Source organism: Heliconius melpomene, chromosome 18 (assembly GCF_056956725.1).
Source record: "Heliconius melpomene rosina isolate 202511_hmr_F chromosome 18, ASM5695672v1, whole genome shotgun sequence".
NCBI classification, from domain to species: domain Eukaryota; kingdom Metazoa; phylum Arthropoda; class Insecta; order Lepidoptera; family Nymphalidae; genus Heliconius; species Heliconius melpomene.
Genome location: NC_140406.1, coordinates 10,952,247 through 10,976,286, shown reverse-complemented (window position 1 = coordinate 10,976,286; position 24,040 = coordinate 10,952,247). Strand labels below are relative to the sequence as shown.

At 31.6% G+C, this 24,040-nt stretch overlaps 1 protein-coding gene across 2 annotated transcripts in view; it reads right to left on the bottom strand.

Moving 5' to 3' along the window:
- Abcd1 (ATP binding cassette subfamily D) overlaps positions 1 to 24,040 on the bottom strand; it is a 56,495-nt gene that overhangs the window by 15,027 nt on the left and 17,428 nt on the right. Inside the window, exon 1 of one of the 2 annotated variants that reach the window (XM_085202042.1) lies at positions 20,135 to 20,282. The exons of the other annotated variant lie outside the window; for it this stretch is intronic. The gene's annotated coding sequence lies outside the window, so the exon portion shown is untranslated. Of the gene's footprint in view, positions 1 to 20,134; positions 20,283 to 24,040 lie in introns of those variants that run through there. 2 annotated transcript variants of the gene reach the window in all.

Genomic DNA, 24,040 nt, shown 5'->3' with positions numbered 1-24,040 from the left:
TCACAACTCTTTATATAGGAATACTCTATATACCCTTGAATTATTAACTTAGGTCATTTTATAATGACTAGTTCATTCATTTTACCAAATAATATAGTTTTCACTCAATCAAAAGGAAATAATCAAGTGTTGACAGCTCCCATCGGTAACATAAAAACGATTATTTGATGGTATACTTCTTCAATCAATAGACTATTCAATTATAAAGCATTTTTTCAATTTCGACTAGCTGTTTGTAAAAACTTAATACGTTAAGTATTTGCGCAAATGATTATTTATATTCATACATATCTTAGATCTAGAGTATCCGTTTAGTAGTTTAAGAGTTTAAGAGTTTCTTTAGAAAATGTTTAAATATCACACACAATTGGCCACAAGGTCACCTTTAGAAGGCATTGGTGATTCTCGATCGATTGCAATACACCAGTCTTGCATGTTAATTTTAACGGAACCATTATCTAATTTATAGTGGATTAACAACTTATCAATATTCAGATATAACTCATTGAAACGTGCACTGTATAATACATTTTAAAGCTTAAATAAATCTATAAATGAATAGATAAATAAAATATTAATTTTCATATGTATAGATAATCATATAATAAAGAATATTTTACTTATTACTTCATGAAATTATGCTTTCAAGATGGGCGGAAAGATGATAAAGCAATCATGGAGTGATCATCATAACCTTTAATGATAATTCTCCGCCGAAAAAGTATGTCATTCATGCGATAACTATTTACGTACAGGTTTATTATATTTGGAAATTAATATACTTCCCAGCTTATGCTGGACTAATAGGTTGATTTTTAGCATTTTTTAACCCCCATGATATGTGACGAGGTATAAGGCTTCCTCGATAAATAAGGTATTCAATACAAAACATTTTTTTTTCACTACGAACCAGTCAAACAAATTCATCAGTTATAAAAAAGAGAAGACAAAAAAAATATACTCTGATACATATAATTATCATAATTGCAACACTTAACTTTTCACAATTTATTTAAATTTTCAACTGAGCCGTATGAACATAAGAATAATTGTTATAAATAATAATAAATTACAATAATTACAAAATAATTTCTTATGAATCACTTTAACCTTTTTGAACTCCACATCAACTTCATACTAAAAGCGGAAAAACTAACTTCTCAAGTACTTACTTAGGACCAGTTTTTATTAGTATTAAGAACTGAATCATAGCGTATATGGTTACAGTGAATATACATTATATATTTAAGCTTCACACTTCTGCCACATGTATGTAGGCAGAACGAAACCTAGTGTCAACGCTTTCCGCCTAATTTTCTAGCAATGATTGTTAAATAGCGGAACTTAACGCCGTGCTTGTTAGAAGACCGAGCTGAAATGAAATACCAAACAATTCATTCTCTCGAGTGGAATGAAATCTACCACAGTCGTGATTACAGTGATGCTGCGCAGCTATGCCACGGCCTACAAAATTGTTTGCTATTCAAATATTATTTTTTGAATATTTCTAATATTTCTATTTTCTAACATCAGGGCAATATAAACCTTTTCGAAATATATTTATCACAGATACGTTTATAATATATTTTATATTAAACAGAAATAATAACCATCGAGATTATAATAATAAACGTTTAGATAATTATCTTATAAAACAAGTATTACTCAACATCCTAGAAGAAATCCTGAATCAGAATACAATAAGCCAATTATATAAATGAAAAAAAATGTCACAATATACATATGCGTATAAGTACCTAGTGTTGTAAAAAATTGTCCATAAAATAATAGAAATCTCTATATAAATGATGGTTGTTTGCATATTTTATCTAGGATTTGCGTGTATATGAAGCTAATTAGTGATAGTAGAGTCGTCGCACGCAACTTTCTTCGCGTGGGCCCTAAGACCAGAGCTTAATTTACACCGAAAAGGAATCGAACCCACAATCGTAAAGTTTACAGTGTTGTACCCCTGCGCTATTACGCCTCAATACGTACCTATAGAAGCAAGTTTTAAAAATTACTTATTTATAAAGCTTACAATGTCATGGAATGTAAATATAGGAAGACTCCGTAATCATAGGATGTAAATCATAAATGTTAATTTTTTTGTATATGACCTGTCATCAAGCTATAAGTATAATATAATTTTGGAGTTTTATGACTTCACAAAGCAGCCATAACATTAATTTATTTTTTCATTTTATATCAACAACATATATATGTAATTATTTAGAAATATATATTTTATACTTATTTAAATTTAAATCCGCATCACAAATCGGAACGCAGTTAGATAACGGAGAATATTAAACAAGAATAAAGAAAACTGACTGCATAAAATCTTAAAAGGAAACAACACAGCCCCAACAATTTATTTATTTGGATTCATATCCATTTAAATTTTTCAGGACTCTACAACGCCATTTATATACAGACAAACATACAAACAAAGATAAACACATTACTCTCCATTGCGTCGCGCATTCGAGTAAAAATATATACAATTCTTCCGTATTTTTTACTTAGCATAAGTTTCAAAAGCAGTTGCAAAGCGTGAGTAATTGCCATCCATGATATCACAGGTCTAGATCGTTATCATTTCCTAGCGTGCTCACGTGTATAGTTGCACGCGACGGATCTCCTTGACCCTAAGACAAACTGTTTAAGATTATTCTAGATATTTAGAATTAATCGATATGAATGAAAAAATATTCAATACTAATTGAATTAAAGCTAGCTAATTTAGCCTTTTACGTCGTCGATCGGCAAACGTCATCGATTGCCAAGAAGACGAATGATTTTTTTTTCTCGCCCTGGTAATAAGATAAACCACGGCGCTGAGTTCAGCCACTCAATATGCTATGTCTCGAAAACTGGACTGAAGGTGGAGAACGGACTGTCTTAACGCTAGATCCCTAGATATATTAAAAAAATTATAAATTAAATAAAATAGACAATAACGGCGACGGATGATAAATGAAAAAAAAATGTAAACCATACACATATATAATAATAATTATTATTATTTATAAGATTTATTTCTAAAATAACAATTAATTTACTTCTACCATAATAAAATGTAAATTATAAACCAAGTACGTAAGTTATAATTAGAAATATACACACAAGTCATTTTTCAATCTACATACATTTATGGGGACAGCGTCTATCTGTAATTCATTCATTTATATTTGACCGCTCCGGTAACAAGATAAAACATAGTTTTGGTCCACTGGACACACAGTACTTCGAGAATTGATTGATGGTTGAGGAACGAAATATCTTGACACCAGTTTCCCTCTGCCTATCCTCTCCTAACAAAACTGTGAGTACATGAATGGAAGCAAAGCAAAAATATGATAGCACAGTAGCCTAATGTGACACAGCGGAGAGCATCCATTGAATTATAGATGCACGACGACGTGACATCCATAACGACAACGTTTGAAGACGTTGGGAATATATTAAACGAGCGTGTTGTAAATTTAATAGGCGCCAATGTCCTGTCAATTCGCCAAATCGTGATTGTTTTATTGTATTTTTTAAGTGTTTTAAACTTTTTTGTGTACTTAAGTATCTATATTCATAGTCTTTACTTTAAAAGAAATATAAAAATAATTAAAACGGCTTTCCGCTTCTTACCGCATAGCAGAGCAGAGGTAGCGTAATGTTAAGACATTGTTCTACTCTTCGAGACATTACGTACAAAATAGCAAACTTTTTTTATTAATATAAATAACAAGGATTTTTCGTTATTTGACTTATACAAGAAAAATGAAAAAAAAAAAAAAGTGTGTGCATATAAAAAAAAACTGAAAGGACCAAAGTGTCAAATGCTGGTACCACCAAGGTCTTTATTCTCAACACGGCTGTATGACGGCAGTGATACTACTGATTGACGTCAGCGTCAACTTAGCATCTTATTACTGTTACGCTAGCGAAATATAATTCAGCTTGTCAGTACGATATGAATGTGAATTGCTTTAATTATTACACGAGATAACGAAACTATTGTAAATATACATATAAACAATATTGCTAAACTAAGCTACTGCTTTCAATACAACTTTATCTCTGAATATTTATTTTTTATTTTTTTAGCTCAATGGCAGGCTCAGGCGAACTGATGCCGCATATAGCAGCATTTGCCAGATGGAACCTAGTTATTAGACAGACACTCCGTTCCCCACTTTCTACTTCGAATTTTGAATCACTGCTTGTTACGTAACTTCGAGAGTAAATATTTACGTTATACAATAGAATGATAGTTTTAATCTTTTGTAGGATAAGAAAGCCTCCTATTAACCTCAATCAAGGAATAACAAATACGAGCGGAGACCCAATAGTCAGGCTATATTTTCCTATTTTCGTCAATGATCTGTTTATTTTTACCAAAAGCTCCAGGTATCTCTTGATCCACTCAAAATGAACATAGGTACCTTGAAATAAAATGGACAGGTGCTTAGGTCCTCTACCCCCTGTATATACAACTTTTAAGTAACGTAACTTAACTAAGACAAACTATTAGTTCTTAAACAGGAACATTTCTTATATAGAATAATTACTCTAGAAGACCTTGCACTCTTAACAATTTAATTATTATATCAAAAGCACAAGTATAGTAATTTCATATTTAAATTACTTTTAGATTTAAATAAACATAAAATAACTTTATTTACATATTTTACTGCATATTTAATGCAGTAAAATATTTGAATTAAGTGACGTTTAATAAATTGAGTACTTATAAATAAATTTATTATTTTTATTAGCAGGTGCTATTGCCTACCAACTCAACACGCAATGCCTCCAGAACATAGAGTGAAGTGGGGAACGGAAGTGTCTTTATCGATATAGAGAATCTTAACTCTAGGTTCCTAGGTTCCCTCTGTTCCTACCATGCTAGATTTAGCATACGGCGAGAAGCTAAACAAAGTTAGTGCTACATCAATCTATCCTCCAATTTAGAAACAAAGAAAATATAATTTTCCAATAAAAGATTTGTACTTCTAAAGACTGTGCCAATTTTAAAGAACGCAATAAGATAGGTGTCTAATATAAAAACCGCCTATAAGCCTACGTACACATAACGAATCATACTAAATTATATAGCTTATAATTTTGTATTTGACATTGTGTTTTGATTGGCGGATCTAAACCCCGCGGCTTTATCTCAAATCACTATCATTAAAATTTTTAGATAAGCATTTTTAATAGTTTTTTTTTCCTGTGTGAAAATCTGTCACTGTTTGTATTCATTGAGGAATTTTGACATTGAACTTCTTCTAAATGTTGGCAGCAACGTAGTAATTGTTCGAACAAACAGTATAAGCATTAGATACTAATGAGACATACGGATCTCTTCGTGAAACGATGGAATAATAACGACCCTAACCGCGGCTTCGTCCGTTTAAACTTATTTTTATATTATAGCCAAATAGATATGTATTTTATTTTATATATTTATATATTCCTTATTACAATATTAACCTAATTTGATTACGTCATCTCTGAAAAAAGCTAAAACAAAAAGTTAATTAATTTAACACTATTCATTCAACCTATCAAAGATAAAACACGCAATGTCTCGAAAATTGGGGGCGTGGGAAACGTAGTGTCTTAACACTAGGTTCCATCTGTCTATATCTATATATATAAAATCGAAAGGTCACTCACTCATCACGAAATCTCAGAAACTACAAGTGCTAGGAATCTGAAATTTTGCATAGGAGTTACTTATAGGACGTAGGTGCTCGCTAAGACGGGAATTTGTATTATTCGACTTCTAAGGGGTTGTTTTTGGGGTTGAAAGTTTGTATGAAACTTCTTTACTAATGACATTTGTCTTTGTCATTCGTTACTAAATGCTAGGAGTCTCAAATTTTGCATAGACGTCACTAGAACGTAGCCATGGAGACAGAAATTAATAATAACATAGATCACGCGGGTGATACCGCGAGCGGGCCGCTAGTTATATTATATTAATAACGCATACTATGTTCAACGCATAACATTATCATATTTGACCTACATTATATGTAAGCAGAGGTCTATGGGGTCACAATCAAACGATAAATTATATGAATACTTCACGTTGTACTATAATCTTATAAGGGTAATTATGTTTTTGAATTAGCTTGTTTATTTGCATACGAATGTAACTATTAATCTCTTTAGACTGAAGGCTTGATAATAATTGAGACTGGCGAGTCGCAGTTACATGGGATCTGACTGTAAAAGCGACGGTTATGAGTTCGATCCCCAGTCGGGGAAAAGAATTAATATCATTTTCGCGTTCTGGTGTAAAAATTAAAGAGTTTAAGTGCCACCACTCAACACGAAAAGTCATGAATTTGTCCTGATATTGGCAAGCGGAGTATATTTACACTAGATTATTAAACGATTATTTAATTATTTATTCGAGCTGAAGTTGAAATTTGGGTGTGTTGTGGAGGACTCAGAAAAGGTTTCCGAAATTCCTACGAAAACGGTAAAAAGATGTATCTTAAATGCATCTTAAATACCTGGTAAATAAAAATAATTCTATAATTGCGTAGTATAAAACTAGCGGTAGATATAACGTAATATCTATAAAAGTCACAATTACGCTAAACATATTGCATATTTATATTCCAAAGAGCTAATTAGCATGAAGTGTGACTTTTCATACAATTGTTATATTTATAACATTGTAAAGCTTACTTTAGTTCATTAAAATGTAAGTTTCTTTTTTTTATTTTCAAGCAACACAACCTAATGATGAATCATTTTACATATCGTATACTCGGAATCGAACCCACAACCATAGTTTCAAGTGCCATATAGTGCATATAGTGTCATATAAAGTATTCAGTACTGTTCTCATTTAAAAAGGTTTTAACAAAGACGTACCTAAGTCAAATACAATATTACTGTACCCATATATAGTGCAGATGTTTATAAAATTAATGATCTACAGATCTAAGATCTATTAGTCGTCACTTAATTATATAATAGACTGATGTAGTTGATGCACTTATCGCTTTAAATGAGTGGAAAATAACATCTAACTATCGATCATTTAGATTTTTTTTTTGAACACGAGGTTAATGCTATTAGCTTAGCTATAGGCTTTTACAGTGACACCGCATTCTGTTACTGTCTTTAGCATGTGTACCTATCGTGTATCTATATAGGTATTTTTTTCTTAGAGAAGATCATCAAATGTGGGTTTAAGGTGTCTCTTCTGGCCTAGTGTTACGACACTCCCCACTTTCTGAAAAATTCTGGAGACATTGCGTGATGAGCAGCGTTACTCAACGCTACGCTTTGCCTCGACACCAGGGCGAAAAGATGAAAATATTAAAAATTTCATTTCCTTGAGTGGAAATCGACTCCACAACCTATGCCATTTACAGTCACACTTTGCGCCACGACTGGCCTCTAAGACACTCCGCCAGGGGAGGAATTCTCAAAATTTCTACGGGAACGGAATTTTCTATTTAACGTCTTAAAGTCTACGTTAACAAAGTTACGGACGATTTATAAATATAAAAACTACCAAACTTATAACTGAAACTCGTTTTTAAACGCCTTGACAAACTCAAGGTATTTCCAGAATATACGCTTTTAAGTTTGATCATAATTGATTAAAACCAAAGTGCAGATGTCACGTTCGAGTCTCAAATACTTTATAGGTACGACAAAGTACTTTTTTACAGCCTCAAGCTCTCTCCCGTACAACATGGTAGGCAAAAGGAACCTAGTGTTAAGATATTCTGTTTTCTCCTTTCCGGCCAAAAGTTCGAGACGTTGTGTGATAAGTGGCAGAGCTCTACGCTGCGCTTTGTCGTTTGTTGTTAACAAAGTGATTCTCGCATATGGGAATCGTATTCACGACCGTCGCATTTACAGTCAGACACTGTACCACTGCGTGACAGACTCAAATATATTTTAAAAATATTTTTTTCCTCTTATATAAAAAAAATACAAAAAACTAAAAAATCTTTATTTGTATTTCAATGCCTTTATTTATTCCAATAGCAATTTTTACAAAGGAAATGAAAATAAAATATTTCAACAGAAGCAGGATGGTAATTCGACGCGTTCTTATGTATGCATATTTGTTTTATTTTTAAACTTAACTATTTTACTGAGTAGTACAATTTTACCGATTATGATAATTCTTGTTTCAATGGACATTGATAAATATTATAGTACCTAAAAAACTACTTTTTGAAAAAACCAACAAAAATAAAAAATATAGGATGTATATTTGCACCACTGAGCTCGATCTTCAGCTCTTCGCATCCAGCCGCTGCCCGCTACTTTGCGAATATCGTCACCCCATCTAGCTGGAGGACGTCCTACATTACGCTTGCCGAGGCGTGGTCTCCACTCTAGAACGCGCTTACCCCAACTGAAGATCGAGCTCAGTGGCGTGCCATTGGAGAGGCCTATGTCCAGCAGTGGACGAGGACAGGATGATGATGATGATGATGATTTGCACCAGTTTCCTTATAGCCACTTTCAGTTAATATTGCATCTTTTTTATTTTCAAATAATCTACGTAACATAAATTGTAACCAAATAGCCTTGAGACTATAACACAAGCATCTCCTCCACTTATCCTCACGCAACTAATTTCTTGCACAACTGATTGTACTAATCTGTCTTAAGCCGTCATATTATGCTATAATGCAGTATTATTGAACTGCAGTAACTCCAGCGGGAATCCGTGAAAGTGATTTTTTTTTTGTTACATGAAGTTTAGGCCATCGTGGGCACAAGCATGTGACGTAAACGCAACGATTATAGGTTCAATTCCCATTTGGGGGAATGAAATATTTAATATTTTCTTTTTTTCACCAGAGGGTGTCGAGGCAAAAGTTCCGCCACTCAACACGCAATCCTTCCGGAAAATGGAGAACGAAGTTTCTTAACACTAGGTTCCCCTTCCTACAGTGCTATGTGCAGCGTGAAGTTTAAAATGAAAAATCTCGTTTTTCTCATTCTCGTAATCCGTATGAATTTGGATACGTATATCTTAATTTTACCCTACACTCCACTAAATATTTTTATATATAAAGAAATAACGTCGCCATAGTGTAGTTGTATCACATTAAATATGATGACTTTGGGTTCAAATCTATTCAGCATACAAAATTTCCATTTATTATTAAGGAGGAAACGTTAAAGGTTACTATACCCATTGTGGTCAGTCCGCTAACAGTTTCTAAATACACACAAAATAGATAAAAGAGTGAAAGTGGGTTCCTAAGTTCTACTTAACATTAAAAAATTAATAATAGTAAGTAATAAGTAAGTAATTTTTCAATGTTGGTTTGGTTTCTAAAAACACGCGTAAAAAACATGATTGACAAAATGACAATACAATAAGACAATATACGAAACAAAAAAACTTAATAATATAATAGTTTAAAGCATCAAAAGATAATATTTAAGTAACCTTGAGGCCCAGTTCAAGGCGCTGAAGTACTGTGACGCATTTTAACGTTGCCACAGCAACCAAAAATATAAACAACTAGCGGCCCGCTCGCGGTTTCACCCGCGTGAACTATGTTATTATTAATTTCTGTCTCCATGGCTACGATGTCGCCAAAATTTGAGACTCCTAGCATTTGTAGTAACGAAGTATCATACAAACTTTCGACCCCAAAAACAACCCCTTAGAAGTCGAATATTGCAAATTCCCGTCTTAGCGAGCACCTACGTCCTATAAATAACTCCTATCCAAAATTTGATTTCTAGCACATGTAGTTTCTGAGATTTCGTGATGAGTGAGTGACCTTTCGATTTTATATATATAGATTATTGATTTTTCTTGGAACAAAAATGCATACAAAAAATTAAGAATAATATAAAGCGAGCAGAAATAAAAGTAACCCTAGGGTTTGCCCTGACATACTCGTATTGATATAAGGCTAGTGTTTAGCCACTCCGTTTTCCGACTTCTCGTTTCTGAGACTGAAAATTGACTCGAAATTGCAAATGGTGCAATTTTAATAAATTGAAAGATTGTTATTATTAATTTAATCATACACAATAGGTAATTACGAAACCTTATATTTATAAATTGCGAATAAGTAAAAACATTTTCTTTAGGTATTGTGTTAATTACGTGTAAAAAGTAGTTCAATTGATTAACTATGTAACATCCATACCTATATTATAAATTCGAAAGTAACTCTGTCTGTCTGTCTGTCTTTTACGCAATCAGGCCCAAACCGCTAATTTAATTGTGATAAAATACTCATATAGAGATACTTGAGGGTACCGGGATGAACATAGGCTACTTTTTTTTCTTATATTTGTAATATTGTCGATATATATTAATATATTAAAATAATTAATTTGACATGCAATTTATTCCGCCATGTTAAAAATAATCGCGTTGCTAAGCAACGTCTTGCAAAGTTTGTTGTTTTAAGAAAACGTCACCCAAAGTGAGTTTGCTTAATGCATACATGGCGCGCGCTCATATAGATTTGTATACATTAACAAAAATTAGATGATTTCTATAATTTGATATTCATCCTTATGAAAATAAATATAAGAGTCACTTTTAGCATTTCATGTGGAAAATATAGTTTACTGTATAACATTCTAATAAATAATGAAGATGTCACTGATTCCAAATGACCTAGCCTACGAGTTGTATAGTATGACCGACGCGAACGGGCAGATGACTTTGATGATTTTGTAAATTTTTATATATTTTCGAATTACTATTATTTTTTATGTAATTATTTGCTACTTATAATTAATTTATCTCAGTTCGGTTATCTATACCGATGTTATACACTTAAAATATCGTAATTTTAAACAATTGGGATTTTATTTAATATTGTTCGCAAAAATTAATCATTATTTAATATAGAAAAATGTTTAGTACGCGCGGCAAACTTTAGGTACTTTTTCTAATATTAAGAATTTCCTTTAGTTACTTTTACTTCTTTTGTTTGTTCATTTCGGTTACTGAGATATTTTTTCTAATAATAAATCTCCACTTATTATTATTTTTGAACTTATTTTAATTATTTAGGTTTATATTTTCGCGGGCGTAGCCGCGTCCGGGCCCACTAGTATCTATATAAATTACACTGTTGAAATATAAATAACTTCAATATTACAATTGGAACGTGACGCTGCTCGTTTTCTTTTTCCCATATTCAAACCACTACGAGAACAGTGGTCAAGAAAGTTAGACAAACATCCATCCTTACAAATTTTTCAATATTAGTTGAAAGATAGACTATTTCTATCACTTCTACAAAATGTTTTATATATCGGCACCTATGGACATTTTGTCGCAAGCGGAAATCGAACTAGCACTTACCTAAGGCAATTATCCAACGGTACACGTGTCACGTTTCCGTATACTGTCATATTGACAAACGACATAATCACCATACGTGGTTTAATATAAATTGTTTTGTCAGTGTTTTATAACGTTCACTTATCCTCCTATTTTATTATGGCTCGTGTCTTTACAATCCTTATAATTACTACTTATGACATATTTCAAGTAAAATGAATAATTAAATGTGATTCAAAGATGTATTTTTCATATTTTATAATACTTTTAGCTTCATTATGTGTAGAAATGAAAATAAGGCTTATTGGCTTACGCTTGTGCTTCTACGCCATAACGGCCTCATAATAGTATTATAAATAAATCGTCATCACCAATTAATTATTTATTAATACTATTATAACGATTGACTAATTATTTATTTATAATATTATAAATAAATAATCAATTTTAGAGTCAAAAATAAATAAAATGTCTAACTCTAAGCCTCCCTTGTCAGGTCAGGGTTCCTTTTAGCTTTCCTTTTGTTTATTATAAACACATTATTTTAATTACTTCAATAACGTATGTATTACTATTTATTGATAGAATTGTAACGCTATTGCAAATGTCCGTTAAATTTAATTTAGTATTTTTTGCATAACTTTACTCTAGGCTATATTTGTCAAGACCACAAACAAACTAACAAACAAAGAGTTTGTTTTTGATTTAATATTCATATAATATATACCTAGATTCAATCATTCTACACGCTGATATTAATAATTGAACTTGCAACAACCACCTTAAGAACTACTCTAACATCCTAATCCACGTACCTCAATCTATAGGTACACTTGTGTTAGAGAGCAGTGCATCATAAAAAACCAGTGACCGTGTTTCCACAGTGACCGACCACAAAAAGTGAGCGTAGTAAGTAGGTTCGAGAAACTTTTTGTACCGCGACGCAAGTGAAAAATGCATTACGAACATTTATTGGACGGTATTTATGTCAATTATTGTATATTTTTTGCCTTTCACTTTGCATGTTACTTCTGAGCCGTATAAAACATTCCTTATGACGTTCGAAACGATAAAGTTATTGCTTATTTTCGTATAGTAATATTGTTTTTTTATTGTACAGAAACAAAAATAAATTTGTATCCTTGTCGTACAAAAGAGAAATTTTCCACTAGATTTTTTTTCCTTGTTCCTCTCAAATTATTAAGCAGGAGGTCATAACTTTAAATCCCACAGAGGACATCAATTTGAGTAATGATCATACGAATGCGTATTTAAGCATAAATTTATATAAATATATATTTTGCTATATATAGGTATTTTTTAGCTACACACTATGTGCGGAACATAGTAAAGTAGGCGGAGGAAACATAGTGTTAAGACACTTCGATCCCATCGCACCAAACAACTTTTGAGTGACGGAACTTAACGCTAAACTTGAATCACGGAGAAATGAAAACAATTAATTTTCCCAGTGGAAATCGAACCCACGACCGAAGCGTTTACAGCAAGCGCAGAAGCTAAGCACGAAGGCCTCAATTGTATATGCTTTAACGGTGTTTAAGATAGCGGTGTGAGAGTGTCCAAAAAAATTATATACTTTTAACTGCTGCGATAATCTTTACTTTCAATGACAAAATGAATCATTTGACAAACCGTTTCGCACTTTCCAAGATATTTACAAAGGCTTTTGCCATATATTTACTAGGCTTGTTACTGACACTATCCCACTCATTCTGGATGTACCTATATAAATTAACTTAGCGTACACAACTTTTATGTAACAAACGAGAATTCAACATGACATTGACTGAGAAATTAAAATGTTTTGAATGAAATATCAGACCTTGGCAGCTGTGATAGCACCGGTGTCGAGCTATAATAAAATATATACTTACATATATGGTACCAGAAGGTCTTTGTACTTGAACATCGTAAGAATATCAACATTATAAATATTATTAAAGTATAATTGAGATTGTCGTGGCCCAGGGGCAAGAGTGTGACTGTAAAGGCGACGTTTGTGGATTCGATTCCCACTCAGGGTATGATCTCAAAAATGAGCGGAAAGTGAGGAACGGAGTATCTTAAATCTTAATCTCCCTCTATCGATCGGACTATGTTCCCGATACAACGTTAATCTAAGAAAAAGCCCAATGTGTACATATCAACTATATAAGGAATCTCGAATCCTGGCGTAAAGTAAACAATGGAGTGTCTTGACACAACATGAAGCTAAAAAATAATACTAACAATATTTCAAAATAAGTTAACCTTTAACTATGGACGTGATTTTTTTATAACACAAATATGGACGTCGGGTCTGTCAGACCAGTGTATTTATTGGTCATATTCCGTCTGTTTTTTAAAGGAAGAAGACAATTTTATGTTTTAGTTTACATGAATAGCCTCAAATCAAGCAAAATCAATATAAATAAAATCGCTTTTTATTAAAGTTTACGCATCACAACGATTTAAGTAACTTAAAGTCACAATTTCAGTCTTTGGCCACATGGGATGACTCTTAAGAAAATAATACTATAAAAAAGACAGATAATAAAATAAATATTTTTTTATCAAAATATAAAGTCTAACAAATAAAAAAAATAAAAAAATTACATCTTATGTTATAAAATAAAAATTTTGACAACACCTCAAGATAAGGTATTATTGAACATCGATACACAATGGCTTTCAACATTGTTGGCTAACAGGACGATTGCAGTCAACATAAGTATGTGTTGTCTTTTTATATATCTTATGGGGGCAAAGTATACATGTTTTTCAAGAACCCAAAACTATTTTTTTAGCTTCATGTTCAATAAATGATAGATCAGATCGCGAAACGCGAGTCAAAGTCATTCTCAATTTTTAGAGTAGTTTAGTATACGAAACGCGTCTTTTTATTTGATAAAGTGTTATTTTCTTTATAAAATGTCGTCGTCCAATTCTTTTGATTGATGTTGATTATAAAGTACCGATATATTTGTCCCTGACGTGCTTGGTCGATCATTTTTTTCCATTTTATCATAAAAACTAAAAAAATTGAATCTTTTTTTAGGTAAATAATATTTATATTACTAAAATATATGACAAACAATGCAAAATAATATATGATATATAACAATAAAAACATTTGAATACAAATAATACAATTAAAATATTAAAGTATATTTTGTAATATTATAAAAATATATGGTGTTTTCAAATCATTATGTATGGGAAACATGGACGTCGGGTCTGACAGACCCAGGCCCCGTTTAGAAAGTTAAATACTCACGTGTTTTGGACCCAGAGACACAACCACTGCTATCTACATTCATTTTGGCATTAATACGAAAGGTACTGAGCGACTCAGTGGCGGAGGTCACCGAGAAGTGGCCGATTTGTAGAATTCGTAGACCTAGATGGGTCTGTGAGACCCGACGTCCATACTTAAAGGTTAAGATTAATTTCCTTTGTCTTTTCGCTGAGGCACTGTCGTCATTTTAAATATGATTAATCTGTAAAAAAGAAACTGCAGAAGTTTCGGAACATAATGCGTAAGTACGAGTTAAGTGGAAATTCAGCATGAGACTAAAAAAATATAAAAAGATATTACCTTATTACATCTCCTTTTATTTCTTTAGCTTCATGCTTCATGATTAATTAATATATCCATATTTTTAAGGTTATACATGTCTATTATGAACTGCAGCACAACACAGCGTCAACTTAACGTTGTTTTAGGGTTGTCGTCACATACTACTATAATATAAGATAAATATAAACCTACGTCAAAATATTTGGGGTGTAGTCGAAAAACAAAACTCATCTATATAAAGAGGCCATCCGACCGATTCCCACTCGGTGAAAATTGTTTCGGTGAAAAAAGTGTAACTTGAAGTTTCGCTAGTCAACAAGCATTATTTCGAATTCGGGGGGAGGAAAAAACAAAGATGTTTTTTGCTTTCCTCCCGAAAAATATTTTTCATTATGCCATGATTTTTTAATGGGAAAAAACAAATATCATATTATATGAGCCCTATACGTATATTAAAATTATTTTCGTGAGAAGCATTAGCAACGGTATATCGTGTCGCAATATTCCAAACCGGTCGGTTATCTAAGGCTGAGGACTTTACTTAACACAACAAACTTCAAATTGTATACAAATTTCATATTTCCCCGCTCACTTTGTTGTTTTAGCTACACTGTTTATCTTTAGCGGGGTAGCAGAGAGAACGGAGAGACAAACGCTACTGTCTCTGCATACCTCTTTCGCCTCGTTCACTATGATAGACCACGTCATCCATGGCCTCTGGGGTGGTGGGTCCTCTTGTTTTTGCTTGTCAAAATATGTAAATCGAATTGTTTAAAATAAATAAAATAACCGGCTTCACTTTCTCTATCATTATGAATATTTAAACTAAAAAAAACTTAGTGGATTTCATAATGAGTATAGCCCGACAAGAACTTTATGGGTTATCATATCAGAGGCACATGTGGATACTTGCGCAGAACACAACAAGAAGCACGGTAGGAAAATCAAAGAGAACCTAAAACACTTTTAATAAGACACTTCAATCTCTCCAATTCTTTCAAATTTGAGACATTGTATGGCGTGTGTGTCATGATTTGCCATAACTTAACCTCGCGATTTGTAGACAATAGACAACAGAGTCCACTGTCTGACGAAGTGCCGCTGCGTGCTTATCAGTACTATGAAAGTGAAAGCTTCTGTTTGGTGGTTGATTATCACGCATATTTTATGATCTTAGAAAGTTAAAACTTGGTTTGTGGATAAGTTAGAGAGTGTACGGGAGCATTAAGATGGAATTTTCCTAAGTTCCATGTCAAAAGGGAAGAAATGAGATATTTCATTTTAAAACACTACGCAAACAAAGTTCATCAATCAAGTTAATTACTAGACGAAGGCGTCGTTCCTACTATAGGTACGATGAGAATACCAAAGCGTCACTCCAGTAAAACAAATATTGTTGTTTATTTGAAATTTCCCTTATATGAAAATCTATAAGAATAATACATAATATTACATGTATGATTAATCTATTATTTTCCTATTTCAAGCAGATCTGAACTTTAGAGCTTAGTTTTAGTTTTAATATAACATAAGCCATCGTGACTCAGTATGTCAACCAGTCGAGGCTGTCCTCAAGTACTAGAAGTTTGTGCGCGAAGTTGATATTAGGATTTTCCTTAATTTTAATTATTTTCCTTTCATAAAACCTGAATTAGATTGTTTTACTAACGTAAGGACAACAAACATAATTTTTCAACAACAAAATTCCCGCATATACCAAACAGGAATCAAATCCACAACCGTCGCGTTTACAATCGGACATCATAATAATTGGCAAGCTAGATTTAGAAAGGCTACGGTACAAACAGTATCGTAGGTCTAAACTAGTATAATAATAATATTAGTTGGCGTGTCCGCCCAAATCGGTCATAATCAACTTTCACTGTATCTCGCTAACTTAGAAAGTCTTTACCTACTTCATCATTTTCTAAGCCCCGGCAAATATATATTTAGCAAATGTATACTTGTTTTAAATTTGTATAAACTTATATACTTACATATGAATAGAATTCTAGAATACCTCTGAAAACTTGCATTTATTCAATTTATCTTGTATCCCCATTCGAGGAATGGAACATACAACCTATCGCGAGCGCGGCGTTGAGTTACGTAATACTTCCAGAGTTCAAGCTCCATTCCAATTTTAACAGAGTAAACAGTGGGTAACTAGTGTTAAGAACCCACAAGCATCGCCTTCACAGTCGGACGCTATACCACTGCGCCACAATAGCCTCAATAATATTATAACATGAATAATGTCTAATTATCATGCTATTTATTTAAAATTCAATTTTTATTTATAATTCGTTTCGGATCAGTAATCATCAATTATTATTTACTAGTGGACCCGGACGCGGCTACGCCTGCTTGAACTATAAGAATATTTATTACATATTATATAAGATATTTATTTTTATAAGGATAAATATCAAAATATAAGTTCATTTTGGGTGACGTTTTCTTAAAACAACAAAGAAACTTTGCAAACCGGTGCTTAGCAACGACGGTTGTTATTAACATGGCAGAATAAATTGCATGTCAAATTAGAAAGTATTTTAATTTATTAGTATATATGTGTAATGTAATGTTATATAGCCTATAGCACTTCTGAAGAATGCAGCTTTCATATAAAACAAAAACAAAGTAAATCGGACCAGTAGATCCATAGATCTTAGCGTTCAAACAAACAAACAAACAAACTCTTCCGCTTTATTATATTAGTATAGAAGTATAGATAGATAGTATAGATTGATAAAAAATCATGTTTTATAAGTACACTGGCTGTGCTAACAGCCTACATTTTTTCAAATAATTTATAATTATGTTTAAATAATTCTACGTGTTGAATCGTGATGGTGCAGTGGTTAAAACTAAATTCGAGTAATAGTCAATTCGAATAATAGTATTGATACAATGAATATTTAGATTCTATAATATTATAATTATAAACAATTTTAATTTACATTCTATAACATTGGAATTGAAAAACAAAAGATTATATTTCTTATAATAACAGATCTAATTATTTACATTGTCTGTTTATATTTACATTGTACGTTAAGTGGGAGAACCCAACATTACGATATGTGTAAATAAGCGAAGAAGGAACTACTAAATATTATTCTTTGAGTGTGACTACAACCTAAAACTGGTAGACTTAGATTATCAAATTTATTAAATACATTCATTTTCAGCTTAGCAGATTTATATAGTTTACATAGACGTAATCTAAGGTAGAAGTGACGGAACTTAACGCCGCATTTAGTTCTTTAAATAAAGTAAATTGAAATATAAATGCTTCTTAACACTGCGTATAAGTAACAAAAAATGTAAATTCGATTTTAGGTTATATACTGCATAGTACGCATACAGACTGTTAAATTAATGTTCTAAAAATATCTAAGAAACCAGTTTTTAAATGTTATTTGCTATTTTTATAACAAAAATAGAAAAAAATGTCATATAACTGACTGAACAAGATGATGATTATACCTGAATGTATTCCGTCTATAAAAAATATTATTATATAGGAAGGCGAATATTGGATATGAACTCTGAAAGGACACTTGTCAGCTCTCGAGAGGAAAGCTAAAACAGCCTCCAGAGAGGCTTACTCAACTCTCTCAAAATACGAAGATTTAAAAATGTGAAAAAATTAGAAAACAAGAAGCAATAGAGGCACAAAAAAGATACTAGAGCATTGTTATAGATAGAGTGTAGAGCAAACAAAAAAACATTATATTAACAGTTCTGATCTAGATACGGATTTGATTATGGAAAGAATATTATTTCGTTTCTGATTATAGATATATTTTTGTATAAATTTATTTTATTTGTAAGAAAACACTTTCAATTTTTAATAAATTAAAATATATTTCTACTACAAATGAATAGAGCAAAACAAAAAAATATATATTGTTATGAAAAGAAAAAGGAAAAAATCGCACAATATTTATTATTAATTAACAACCTTGATCGTTCGTTCGTGTTCGTGAATATAAATAGATTATTTTAGAAAAATAAGTTTATTAATTTACAAAACTGAATAGTTCTTAATAATCTAGGTACAGGTTTTTTGTCTGTAGGTATAGCTAATACCTATAAGGAATTCTGGGAATATGTTTATTTTTATACATACTTTCGATAATATAATCAAAATAAACGTAGCGTTCGTGGTGCAAATTTAAAGACATTTAGGTACATATTATTACTAAAATCAAACAAAAATTTATCTTAGAAGGTAATCGCAATTATACGGCATATATCATGATATTGAAACATTTTTGATAACATTTGTAATTACATAATTAAGAATTAAGCGAAATTAAAAGATAATTTTATAATACTAGTCGTCGCCTGAAATTCTTTTGCGTTAACTGTAAGACGTTAGGAATTTCAAGAAATACTATTTCTTGAAATTCCGTATAAGGGTGCACTAAAGTGCAGTATAGGGGTGCACTTTAGTGCACTCCCCCAAATATACATGTCAAATATTCATGTCATGTTCATCACTTAGGGCCATAATTATAAACCGTTCTCAAGTCTGCGGTCGATCTTGAGATGCCGTTTTCATTCAAAAAATATATGTCTATGAATGAAAATAACGGAAAAGTTTTACATATCAATGAAAACATTATATAACGTTCTTAGATAGTATATTTAAATTTTAACTGTACATGTAAGACTATCATCAAAATTTTATTAATGAATGGTCTGCAAAAAATATCATAACGTTTTTAATGTCACTTGTAAAATATAAGTATTATCGGCTGAAAGGTTTTTATTTTTCCTTATTTTTGTAATAAAAAAGAGTAATAAAATTATTTTGCGCCTTCACTGTACTATATTTATATTTTATAGTTACTTGAAATATAAATGAGACATGAATTATACAATTTTAAATTATAAAAAAATATATATTTTTATAAAAAAATTAAAAAAATATTTTTCTTATAATTTTAAATTATTGACCATAAATTGATCAACATATAAAATATAAAAAAATAAGAAATATGAGAAAACTCTATTTATTTTATTAAATATAACCCAAAGAATAAAAGATAAAAAATAATTATACAACACAAAACGAAAAATTATAGCAAATTTAATAATAACAATACAAGACTAATCGAATTATCAGACAAAGAGCTGTAGCTTCGCATCATTCAATAGAACGGCCTTCTACCGCAAGATAGAGTCGTGATAGTGACTACAATAATCATAGTGACACTCACCGGAGATCATGTAACAATCACAGTTATCACACCACTATCACAAAACACGATAATCTTTTATCTAAATCGATTTAGAATCGTAATTGTTAGGAACAGAGGCGTACGTCCTCACCGACGTGCAGAATTGTACTGACGTTTCTGAATCCAATGCGATATGACTTTGCTAACTCTATCTTAAATGGTTTAAGCAATATTAATAGTTTCGTTATATATAAATAAGAGTCAAAATTGTATATAATAATATGAATACTTACCCGTTGCATATTATTCGTGCGAACACTGAGTTATTGTATACTTTGATTTACTGTTTTTGCGTTTACGTTTAATGAAGCTGTGATATTATTTGAATATATGTACTCGTATATATTATGCTTTATATCTTGCTCTACATATAAAAGCTAACATAGTATAGTTGCAATATGCCTGACTGTACGCGGTGGATATGAGTTCAAATAGTACGGTCAACAAGTTGTGGCGGTCTTGGAGTAAGGTTTTCTGAACTTATGCTAATTATTCACTCGGGACGAAAATATTCAAAAGCAATTAAAATCCGAAAGTCAAATCTGTGCAGCTAACTTCAGGACGGCCACGACTGACTGACCGTGCTGTAACTGACAGTGCAATATTTTTATTTAATTATTATTTACGTTGTATTGGGATTAGCCATAAAAAAATAAAAAAAATATAAAATATACATGGCATGCAGAGGGAAGATAGTATTAAGACAATTCGTTCCCCATGCAAAGGCTTATTTTAGAAACATCGAGTGTTGAGGCGACGGAAATCAACACCGAGTTTTAATACTACATAATATTTTAGATTTACTTACTTAGAAACATAATATTTACAACACTTGGCTCACTTTCAGGGCAAAATGCAGCTTCACGCCTTTTCCAGCATGGCAGGATAGACAGAGAGAATCTAATGCTAAGACACACCGTTCCCCACTCTAAATGCAAAAAAAAAACAATCTAACCTCGAGTAAAAATTAAATACAACGCTAACTTTCTCTATCATAACATAACACTAATAGAAATATTTTTTTTCTTTTAATAAATTAAAAAATATAATTTCAAATATTTCTTCAAACGATTTAAACCACCAGATCAAAATGATCTAAAACAAGAAATATTAATTAGATTCTCTACAGTATGCTATATACAATGAGTCAGCACTCCTGACACCAATCCTACTTTAAAATAAAGACAATGTTTTATCTCCAATTATTTCATACATTTAAATACAGTGACTCTTCATTTTTAAATACACACTGGTACATTTAGTTATTTTTTTGTATTATTACAACTTTGTTTTATTGAGGACGTGATTCGCGTACGAGTTCGCATGGGAATGGAAACCACGTTCCAAAAAAAATAATTTCATCACATCGCCCAAATTTCGAGACATTGCGTGTTGGAGCGGCGGAGCTCAACGCAGCGCTTTGTCTTGTTGCCAGAACAAGAAAAGGAAAATAGTTCATTCTTCCCAGTGAGATCGAATCTACTACCGTCGAGTTTACATCCCCATGTAAATGTCGAGTTTACATGTCTACTTTTTACACGTGTAAATTTCCCTCGTCTATTATTATAGGAGCTTATAATATAAATAAAGTGTTATTTTGAGTTACATATATAAAACTATCTGATAGATGCCAAAGTGGCACAGTTGAGAAGTGCCTGACTGTCTGAACCAAAACGTTGGTTGTAGGTTCGATAGTCGTGGGAAAATGTTTAACCTAAAATGTTTGATTAAATTCTAATCATATTATGTTAAAGCAGGCCCAAGTGCGAGTCGGACAGTATTTATTGTTATAGCAGCAACATACACCACCTGTGCAAAATTTCAACCTAATATCACGATTCATGACAGAGACATCCTGGTGTCAGACAGACAGACCGACGGACGGATAGTCAGTCTTAGTAATAGGAACCCATTTTACCCTTTGGGTACGGAAGCCTAAAACAAACATAAACTACATAGTTTTGCAATTGATCGCCAACGTTGTATATCATTACGCCTACACTCTATCTATTCTGGTATATAAATAGGCCTCTATCAATTGTATGGTGATTTTCAACAAGAGATGATCTTATTACACTGTACAACTGGTTGAAATTTGTTTTATGATCAGATACAATACCACCAGAGGAAGCCTAATGTTAAACACTCCGTTTACCATTTTGTGCCCAATTTTCGAGACATTGCCTGTTCTCAGAAATCAACACCGCCCTTTGTCCACAGCGGGGAAATAGAATGTGTAAGAACCGCGTTTATCGCCAAACGCTGCCCCACTGAGCCACAACGATGATAATTTAGTGATAGGTATATCATAATTTTCTATTTAATGGCAATTCTATGTAAGAGAATCGAACCCAACATAGCATTACCTTAATATTAAACCACCTAATAATCTAAATTAAAAATACTTTATAAACTACACTGTGAATACAAAGAACTATTACAAACGATTGTTTCAGCGGTTGTTCTAAAACAAATGTTCTAAAACCGTTTTAAGCTCTACATAATATCTTTCTGAACCGTTACCCTGTAACGGGCCTCCGTTTCCGCAATATTCACCGTTTTCACGTAAACGTCCGTAATGAGATTTACCAGAGATTACCTACATTTACGGAACATTATAATACTAAGGCTGCCGTTTGTTTCATTATATGCCTCTTAATAACTTAAACTAACTTACTTTTCCAATTTCCATGAAATGAATTATTAATATTTTCATTTTTTTACTTAATCTCGTTTAAAACAAAAAAAATAGTCTGGCCACTTTTCTATAAGAAATTTCATTTTTTCTAACAGAGGAAACCTAATGTTAGCGGTACTCTTTTCTTTATTTTCTGCTCAATTATCGAGCGAATTTTTAATATCCTTGTCGTAATTAAAATATTGCTAAATAAATCAGAATGGTGATAATAGTAGGACGTAATAAAAAAATGTTATCAAAGCACAACGTCCATTATTTATCACATTAGTTGTACCTAATTATAAGATAAATTTATAAATATAAATTTCCGCTAACGTGGTGAAAATATACAAGAGTAACAACTAAATTGAAATGACGAAAAAAAAAATAAAAACACATAAAAGCAAACATAATTAGCGAAAGAAAGCGACTATTAAAAAATAATAAAATTTAAATTTTCAAGAAAATTTATTCTCAACATAATAAAGAATGTAATAAGCTGTCGGCAGTAACTAATAATCGAACCCGTTACTATGATTGATTACAACACTTCCTTCGCTTCCCCCATCATCAATAAAACTGGAAAGTTTTAATATGCTCTGCCGGCATTCAATTTTGTAGGAATTGTCAGGAAACATAACGAATGACTGAATGAAAGTGTACCTTTATTCATTGTCAACATATACCTCAAGAGATAAAGGAAATATATAAAAATCACTTTATTCTTCAAATAGAACAAGACCACTGAGAGTCACGACACTGCAATCTATTTTTTTCCGCCAAACTCTACATATTTCTAAGTTTCACAGTTAGACGCCATTCCACTGCGCCATGACATCCTCAAGGCAAAAATAAATAAGAATTATGTTTTTTATTTTGTTGAACAGCCAACAGAAAGACAGTCAGATATGTACCTATAATTTTTTAAAATTCAAGTGTGCATATTTCATTATTACGTAATAGAAAATCATATAAGTATTTATAATTATCTAAACATTTAATGATAGACGTGGCTAGATAATTATAATTAATTAATATCAATTCGTATCTTAAAAAGGAAATATTTCAAATTATTATTTTGATAGTATACAAGATAAACTACAAACTAAGTATACATGTTTTTCATTTGAATCGATTAAATCATTAAATTTTAAAGTTGATTAAGCTCTAATAGCCATTTCTGAGTGTAACTTTCTATAAAATAAGTA